Source organism: Pipistrellus hanaki, assembly GCF_964339955.1.
Source record: "Pipistrellus hanaki genome assembly, chromosome: 2".
Classification (NCBI taxonomy): Eukaryota; Metazoa; Chordata; class Mammalia; order Chiroptera; family Vespertilionidae; genus Pipistrellus; species Pipistrellus hanaki.
This window is the reverse complement of record NC_140504.1, coordinates 46,773,955-46,784,065: the sequence shown is the minus strand read 5'-3', so window position 1 is coordinate 46,784,065 and position 10,111 is coordinate 46,773,955. Positions and strand designations below refer to the sequence as shown.

Sequence of the window (10,111 nt, the reverse complement as noted above, 5' to 3'; positions counted from 1 at the left end):
CAGGATGGTTGGAATTGCCATTAGAAAGATGGGCAGATCCCATATCATGAGGGGCTATGTGCTACACACCTTGAACTTTATTTTGAAACCTATCTGGAGACAGCTGTAATCACGTAGTCACAGTGGCATTTTAGATACTTCATTCTGGCAGGTGTGTGGAGGCTGCATGGGAGAGAGCTAAGGATGAAGGCCATGGCGCCAACAGAGGTGAGAAACTTGGACCGTTGGATGTGTGCAGAGATGGTAGCATTGGTACAAAGGATGTTAAAAATCCAAAAATCCCAAATCCATGTGGTAGATAAAGCACGGCCTAGGAGCAGGACTCTTAGCAAATAATGAGCCAATCTCTTTTCTGCCTGGCCATGAGCAGAAGCCAAATTCATACAATTCGCACTGTGTCCTCTCTCAATCAATCGTCTCTTTAAAAGCTTACTTTGGATTTCTGTCTCTGCTCTTCCCTGTTCTGGTGCAGATGAACGTAGGCTCCTGCCCTTCATTCACCCTGGCAGGAAGGAGCTGCTGGATCTGAGCTGTCCTGGCAGTCAGGGTGTCCCTGGACGGGTCTGCCTGGTTCCCAAGGCTTGCGTGCGGTGAGGTGCACCGAAAGGCCAGCAAACCTATTTGCAAACACTCCTGGGGAAGCAGGCACGCTCGTAGCTACAGCTCCCAAATGCCTTCTGCACCCACAACCTCTCAAACTTCTCTGACATTCTTCACCAACAATAACTTCTTCCCCACGATTTTCTTTTTTTAATTTTATAACAAATGCCTGGTTTTGGAAGCTTTGAATTCGTGGTTCCTGATTTCAATCTTTATGGAGCAGAAACAGCACCTGCCTGGAAATCAAAAGGCAAGCGTTCTAACTACTCATTGAACCCACTGCTGCTTTCTTCTGGGCCCCTTTCCTTCTTTTTAGCAAAACCAAAGCGTGTTCTAAAACTCAAATTCACTGATGAACAAAGTAAGTCTGAGGGTAAGAAATGATACACCTCTAGAAATCACATGATACCCTTCGCCAGGTGGTTCAAGGCTTGAGAAATACTTCAGAATGTATGTAACTGGTTGCACAAAAGGTTGTCTGCACTACAGGCATCAGCGTAAAAGCCACGGTGGTTCAGAAAGAGGACACTATATTCAAAGGAAGAATGACTATCTCACACACACGGGAAGATTTAAGCTTCCCACCGCCAGATGTTGAGCAGGCAGACGTGCCTCGCACACATTTGCTCTAGGAGCATCCGTTTCCACATTCTCATCCTGTAGTTGGAGGAGGTTGAGCACGCCACGCCTGGTCCGTGGAGGCTTTCTGCTCGGCTGGCTTCAGACAAAGTTACCATTAACTCCCCAACCTGCAAGAAAATGATTTGACACAAAGGATTCCAAAATGTCCTCCTCTCCCCCTACAAGCCTGCAAACAAATGGTACAGGAATGAGGTCAGAAAGGACCGCCCCCCCCCCCCCCCCCCCCACCAGGCCTCTGAATTCATTTACCTACCTCAGAGCCCATTCAGAGGAAGGGGTGGGACCAGGAACAAGAGATGCGTGGAGGCCAAGTGGAGTTTGGGGGTCGAGCGCTACATTACAGGATTTGACAGGCCTTTGCCTGCCTTCAGCTTCTTTGTGTCTCTCACATAATAGAGAAACACAAACTGAGCAGCACACGATCTGCGGCTACACCCTTGGACAGAGCACGCTCTTTGCAAATGCTAATAGTATTGTAGCATCCTGTCACCCGGGAACACAAAAAAGGATGTTGATTTTCACATGAACCAGAACAGGGCCATTGTACACAGGTTTGTGACCAACTTGTAGTATCTGCACATCAAAAGCACAGCCAACTGCGGGCACACAGCTGGCGAGCTGCGCTGATGGGGGCACCCAGGGGAGAGTGAGCTCTAAACGCCTCCTCCACCCATTCAGCAACAGAACAGTGCTCTCTCTGGAAGTGAGGGAGCTATGGTCTCACAATCCCAATTCAGCTATGACCATGGCATTTGGATAATTGGCAAGAACGTAAATGCCTCAGATACTTAAAAAGAGAAATCTAAATGAATGACAATGGGAATGGCTCTGGGCTGGTGAGAGTCTCAGATATGGCAGAGGCAGAAAAGTGAGGGATGTTCAATTAAGCATTCGTATTTGGATGTTCCCATACATGAACCAGACACGCTAATGTAGGCTGGAAAGGACCTATTTCCATTCCAAAGATCTTGGGAAACTAGGAACTGTCAGGGCAAGAAAATTAAATAAAGACTACATTATGATATTCCTGAAAATAAATTCAGTTGCCACAGTAAAGGCTTCTGCTCATAGCTTTCATGTGTTAAATTTATGAGAAACAAAAAAGGCAGTCAAAATCTGGGAAAATAAAATCAAGGTATTAAACACTGGAGTCAAAATAATCCTGCATCTTCATAGTTGGGCTAATTAAAAAAGATTTAGAGAATCTGAAGAGGTAAGATGGGAAAAGCAACATGATTGACCTGGTGAGGAAAAATTGTAAGGTCCTCATTTTTACTCCTGAGACTTGAGGACTGAGGTACATATTAGAGTAGAGCCCTGAATCTCAATTATTGCCCTGTCCTCCAGGCCCTATGGAACTTCACATCTCTGCCATTTCCAGTCTAGTGATGCCATAAAACCTCACATCTCTGCTATCTCCACAGCCTCATAGAGAAAACCACTCTGTGCCATTTCTGTGCAGTTAGCTCATTCTGCATTTTCTAAGTGCATCGCTGTACTATTTACTTTCATAAATACACTGTACTAAAATTCTGCTGCACACCAAAAAATATATTTTTTCAGATCTGACAAACAAACAAAAAAAAAGGTACAATTACTATTAATTCATACGAGATGGCTATTGTGGTGTTGGCTGTGTGAAAGCAAAGAGCCACATGCTAACCTGACAAGCTAGGGAAGGCCTGCATGGCAGTCTTGCAAACCCAGAGACCTAAGATAACCACAAAAGATGGTTTGAAAATTAAATATCTAACAGGTTATAGTAGGTAGTCATGTCCCAGATATTTCACCTGACAAAGATCAACTTTGATCTACTTTACTGAGCCATCTGCCTTCCCGCATCTAAGATAACATATCTGTGAGATGTCTGGGTAACTCGTAACTTCCTTTTTGCCCTGGACCCCTCAGGGCACAACAAATGGCCTCGAGACATTCCCTCATTGTTATTGTTATCAAGTTAATTGTCCACTGTTAATTACGTTAGAGTATCCTGTATCCACCTCTATAAAAGACAAGCTCATGTCCATCTTTTAACCTTTTACCCTATCCCAGAGGTCCCCTCCCCCTTCACTTGGTCCCACCTCCCTAATCTATCACCAATGAATTTCATGTAACTCACCTACGTCCCTTTCCTTTGATTGCTATGTATAAATATAGAAATATAACCTGCCAGTCTCCGGAGCATTATCTCAATCCGTTGAGGTTCTGCTTCCCGACATATGTCGACAGTTTGGCTCAAATAAACTCACAAAAATTCTTTACAGGTTCCAATGCTTTTTTGTTTTGTTTTGTTTTTGTTAACAGCTGTCTTTTTTTAAATTTGACATAAGGGAAGACGTCAGAGCCCGACTAAATAATCGGCTATTGCATGTTTTAAAAATCATTGGTTGAAATTGCTGCTCTAAATTTAAGTTATTTCATTAATTTCAACATTTAAAAGGAAAATAAAAAAAGTTCCATGGGATCAATCCTAGACAAGATATGATACTGACCATTAAAAAGGCTCTAGGGGGATTTGTAGATGGATCTCAAAATGAAAACGGCTAGTGACAGTCACTTCTCTGAGTGACTGTCAATGGGCCTTTGGTTAGGCGTTCCTATCCTTGGATTGGCTGCAGACTGAGGCATCTAGCTGTGTACCTTTTCTTTCAACAAACATCAGGTACCGCCTTCTCCTGTTAGTGTTCCTCAAGGTAGCCAGGAGGCATGTTCACAATTGTTACTGGGGGTGTTCTTAAGGCATAGGTTAGACTTCTGTTTTTTTATGTTATAAACTGATTGGTACACAGGGTATTGGCTGTGCTGCACCCGGAGCATCACTGACTGCAGGTGTGAGAACTTTCACCATAAACCCTCTAGTAGATGAAGACATTTCTCAATGGAGAAATAGTAGGCACTGCATTTTGTTAGTGACTTATGTGAAGAGGAATGGAAAAAGATTAAAAACAAAAACAAAACACAACTAAGGGAGCAGAAAAATGGACAGGATCATCTGTTATGAAGTAAATTAATTTCAACATCTGCTGGCAGCTGAAGGAAAGAAACAGGTAAGGTCTTGAGTTCTCTTTAACAGAAGAAAGCAGCATATGTATTTGTTTATAGAGCAATGGTCAGCAAACGCATTAGTCAACAGAGCCAAATATCAACAGTACAATGATTGAAATTTCTGTCGAGAGCTACATTTTTAAAACATAAACTACTTCTAACGCCACTTCTTCAAAATAGACTCGCTCAGGCCGTGGTATTTTGTAGAAGAGCCACACTCAAGGGGCCAAAGAGCCACATGTGGCTTGAGAGCCGTGGTTTGCCGATCACTGGTCTAGAGCAAGAAACTTAGCTGTCACTCAATTATCTAGGAATCCGTTCTTTAGTGAAACTTAAGTGATATCAGAGACATGTCATTGGGTTTTACTTTGCATTTTCTTCCAATAGGTACAACATACAGCATTTGTGGGTGAAAGCCCCAGGCCTGAGAGAAATTAAGAGGTAGGTAAAGGCAATTCCAGGCTATTTGCTTTCTGATGGTTTAGCCTAATTCACAGATAAACTTCAGCAAAGCAAGAAGATGGAATTAACCTGTTCCCTACACACTTTCACAAATGTTAGTAGGTTCACAAGCTTTGGCAAGTGCCAGATCATATAAACCATGACCCTATTTTTGACAAGTGGCTAAAATTCTCATTTCCATGTTGTTGCTAGGTTGCTATGTATCACTCCAACAGTGAGCAGCAGAATGGACACGAATCCTGAAGAAGGCATGTCCACCTTCTGCCTCATTTCACACATCAAGTGATCAATCAATATTAATAAGCATCATTTATGAACATAGTTCTAGGGGGAATAGAAAATGAGAAATGGAAGAATCAGGTAATAGAACTCACTGATATTTAAGGTTACTTCCAGTATTAAGGCTCAGTTATGCCTTTTAATAAGCCTCATGTATAACTAACTGAACATGTTGGCATCATTAGTGAAAATGCTGACAATAGCAGCAAAATATAATTTAAAAAACATTTTTGATATGTTTTATTAAGAAAAGAAACCCACCAAAATGTTTTGACAAGTATCAAGACAGGAAAGAAGGCATTGTGTGACCATATGATTACAGCTGTGAAATGTGAGGCCCGTGAAATGAATGCACCCAGAGACAGAAGAGCTGCGTTGAGAGGCTTGCTATGAATCTGGTTATACTGTGGGGTCCAATGTGCAGAGGGGTCTCTGCCTCTCTCTTCCTCCCTCCCTCATTAACACAGAGAACTCTTAAAAGATGCTCTCTTCAGATAAGATCTTTAATTACTAATCTACACAAATGACCTTCAAATAGGTACAACATACAGCATTTGTGGGTGAAAGCCACAGGCACAGGCAAAAGATAAGTTGCAATAACATCTACATGTAGTATGAAGGTTTAAAAAAATAATACAAAGTTCACTCACAGTGATAGTAAAAACAAGGTTGTTTTAAGAATCGAAACACAGCCATGATTGTTCAAAAGGTAAGCATATTTGTAAGCACATTTCCATACGGCTAAAGGATCTGAAACTAGAGTTTATACCAGCCTAGAGAATTGAGATAAAAAACATTGATCCCCTTTACTGGAAAACTAAAATACCATATTTCTTTACACAGACCAATCAATCTAAAATAAATAGGAAATGATTAAACAAGGGATTTATCTTTTTAAGCTGCATCCTGAGTGTTATCCTATGTAAAGTTCCCAAATCTTAAAGGTTAGGAAGCTCCACTCTCTGCAATGTTCCCCACTCACTTTTACTCTACTCATTTGCATTTGGAGGCTGCTGTGGGAAGGAGTCTGCTGGAGCAAAGGCTGGAAAATGGGGATAATACAAAGCGAGCAGACAATTAAGCTTACTTACAAAGGGTGATTGCTCCACCTACAAGTACAGCTCGGATGGTTCAGCCACAAAGCACGAGAACCTGTTTCCTACTGTGCACTGCCTCCAGACCGAATGTTAAATTGAGAGCCTGACTGAGTACATTTTAGGTAATAATTTATTTCCAGTTGTTCAATCTTCCATACACAGCTTTGTTCACTCTATTTTCTGGCAAATCCCAAATAATGAAAAAACAAATAATTCCTAGTCTAGTTAGAATTTAACTTCTGTACATTGGATTTCTGAAGTGACTCAAATCTGAGTCATTTGTAATTTTTGAACTACAGACACAACACAGAGGATTTACTGTTGAGAATCATAATTTTATTTTCTTATTAACATCTGCTTTTAGTAAGTACCTAGCTTCCAAAAAAAAAAAAAAAAAAAAAAGCATGCTTAGTATGAGATCAGCAAAAAAGAAAATATATATATTACCCATGAGATATGTCATATTACTGAAGAGGATGGGAAACCGTCTGGACTCCTACATGGGACTTTTAATAATATTCATTTTTACCATCTATTTATATATTTAAATTACAAATACTGATCTCAAAGAAATAAGGACACCCTACCCCCTTTCTTAAATTTATTCAAGGGGATGGGATAAAAGTACTTACTTAACATCAGCCTTTTTCTTGGGAGAAATCAGTGGAAATGCAAATGAGGGCATTTTTTTCCTATCTAGAAATAAATATGGTCCTATTTCCTTTTTGATTCAGAAATAGATTTGTAGTTTGTAAAGTTCTGTACAACTACAAAAGAATTAATAATTGCATGATGTCTGCTTCAGTGCGGGGTTTACCTGTGGCCAGCACTAGTTGGAGGAAATTAACTAGGAAGGTCCTCTCACAGGGGAGCCCCCTTCCCTTTCCCTACTATCCCTCCGTCTCAGAGACAGGAAATGTTCTTGCCCACTCCTCTACCAAGTACAATGTACTGCTACCAGCTGCTGAAAGCTGGGTCTGCCTTGCTCAAGGAACGGTGTAAAACAAGTGTTCATTGGACTCTAAATTTCTGTCCTTCATGATTATCCTTCAAACTTGCATTTTAAGTATCAGATCTTGAGAGAGATCATGGTGAAGGACATATTGATGCTACATTTAAAAAAAATGTCGGGTGGTAAGGAAATGTTACCAAAACACAATTCCAAAAAAATTGTAAAATTAAGTAAACTGTAAAATAAAAACTTTCACACAATGGGTATTTTTATTAGAATAACAACGGTAATGAGATGGCAGCAAAGAGCAGAGTTAAATGAGAAAGATACTTTAAATAAAAAATGGCTTATTTCTTTGCTTTAAAGCCCTTTAGCCAATAAGAAATATTTATAAAACATGAAAATGCTGTGAGGGTGTTATTGTAATTGAACTGCAATAAATTAAATATTATTATTTTCCTTTAAATTTTCGAGGGAGATAGTCAACATTATTCTAATTGTTGAAATAATTTCTATTTAAAATAGTCATATGAAAGAAGGCCTTTTCCTGATGCCTAGGTGAAATGTTTGATGACAGTCTAAATGTAATTAGTCAATTGATTATTCTTAATCTTCCCAATTCTGTGTCACAACCCAATAGCTCTGTCAACAGGTAAAAAAACACTGTTAACAGAAAGCCTAGCTTAAGTATACAACATCCAAAATAAATGAATTTCAAATGGATACAGAGAGTACAAAAACATCAACTGAATCAAATAGGTAAGCTGCTAGTGCTTCGGCTTCTCTGCAGGGCTGAAATCTCTTTCACTGAATGTTCGTGGAATTATAATCCAAATAACCCGATTTGAGGGGCTCTCTTGTTAGTTTTCTTCCATGTGACGAATTATTGTGGTCAAAGAGTTTCTGGATATAGAACACTGGATACAGACAACTTAGTGGGTTACCATCATTTTATATACAGTTGATAATTGTTAGAAAATTGCTGTAAGTTTTATTTAAAACACCTAGCATTCTTTTTCTGGGAAAGACACTGACGTGGAGTTACATTAGCTAATGTATTAGTTGAACTAGTGCCACCACAAGTGAGACAACAGGCAGGAGAGCAAGTTTCTTATCTCTAAGGACTGAACCTAATGGTCACACCACTTACATTCCCCAATTTGTCACTTCAATACAATAAAATAGGATGCTAGTGACATTTACCCTGCTCTTCTGTTCAAAAGGCAGCTGGTGGTGTAGGTGCCTCTAACACACATGAGTGATTTTTACCCCATGACTTTATTTTATGTTTGGAAAGGTGGGATAGCAGAAGGAAAAAAGGCAGGAAAAGACTTTGGAGTTTTCATTCTTCATATATGCCGAGGTGATGATATAATAAGTAGGGTTCTGTAAAAATAAACACATTTGATAATTTTAAGTCTGGGGAGACATTACTGAATGATCACAAAAATACCAATGCTCAACTGTCTAAGTTTGCAATGTGCTAGTTTTATTAAATTTAAAATATACTATAATGAATATAATTTCATCAAACATGATATATAAATAAAAAAATACTGAAGTTCATTTCTTAGAGAAAGAAATAAAAACATAGCATATTAAACTGATCAGTAGGACGAATGGACTCTATGTATGATAGTGATGGGAATAAACATTTTCAGCAAGTATCAGAATTAGTTATTTACTTAAAATAAGCAGAGGAATTCAACACATGTTAAAACTACCACTGAGAAACTATTCTTTAAGATGCTTCGTAACTTTTATAAAATGATCAGAATAAAGCAAGGCTACCGTTTTGCTAGACTTATTCTTTTAAGTGAATTTGCAAGGTACATTAAAAACATTAATCTTCTCTAATTCACAGATATTTGTAATAGTTCACAGAATCATACTTCCCAAGGGATGAGAAGGGCCTTAGAAACTACAGACAAGTAGGGAGCAAAGAAAGTGGGATGGTTTCTATGTACAAGTACCACTGCTGCCTGGCTCTTTGGATCGCCTGAGCCTGCACTTGGGACAGACACGGTGGCAGCAAAAGGCTTGTTTCAGCAGCAACAGTAACTCTAGCTGTCACGCTGACCACCTGAGGAAGGGACTACTGTGTAAAGCACTGGCTGGCTTTTCATTAAAAAAGACAGAAATGTAGCTTACATTTTTAATGAAGTTTCTGTGACATCCATGACTTCCCATCCCTCCAAAACACATTTGTAAACAAACAAATCAAATGAACTGGGCGCTGAAGAATTTCCAAATCAAGAAGGCTGTCGAAATGTTTATCTCTAACATTAACTATTGCTAGTAACTGTGATGACAAAGGAGATACCATAATACTCTGTGATTTTAAAAGAAAATTTTCATACACTGAAGTTGTGTAAAACTTTTACAAACATAGACACTTAAAAACAATGAATTATTTTTGGCTTGTGTTAAAGATGATTGGTTTTTACTCTCTGTATACATCTGCTCATCTGTCTTAACTTATAAGACAAACAAAAACAAGTCACAAGGCTGTACTCCAAAGCTCTCTGACTTCGTCCTCTCTCATTCATTGCTGGTGTACACCTCCCTTTCTCGCCTGTTTCCATAAACAGGTTACCCCAACAGCAGAGGAAAGCAGATAGTTTGAGCTTTAAGGTCCTTTTCTGAACTGAGAACAGCTAGGGAGAGACTCCTTCACATTTTTGTACTCCTTCCAGTTCTGACTGCATTACACAGGCTGCTTAGGATAAGGCTCACAATAAAGTGATGATATCCTATATAATAAAAGTCTAATATGCTAAGTGTCTGGTCATCCATTCAACCAATCAAAGCATAATATGCTAATGATATGCTTAGGCCGCTCAACTGCTTGCTATGACTTGCACTGACCACCAGGGGGGCAGACAGTTGACCAGTTGACCAGTTGCTAAGATGTGCACTGATCACCCGGGGGCAGATACTCTGACTGGTAGGTTAGCTTGCTGCTGGAATCTGGCTGATTGGAACTGAGCCAGATGGGCCGGACAGACCCTGGAGCCCTCCCTCGATCCCTCCC

General features: G+C 39.7%; 1 protein-coding gene across 4 annotated transcripts in view; it reads right to left on the bottom strand.

The window, feature by feature from the left end:
• Positions 1–5,515: 5,515 nt before the first annotated feature.
• OPA1 (OPA1 mitochondrial dynamin like GTPase) overlaps positions 5,516–10,111 on the bottom strand; it is an 84,334-nt gene continuing 79,738 nt past the window's right edge. For all 4 annotated transcript variants that reach the window (XM_084871537.1, XM_084871539.1, XM_084871538.1 and 1 more), the window contains one exon: positions 5,516–8,463. The gene's annotated coding sequence lies outside the window, so the exon portion shown is untranslated. The remainder of the gene's footprint in view (positions 8,464–10,111) is intronic.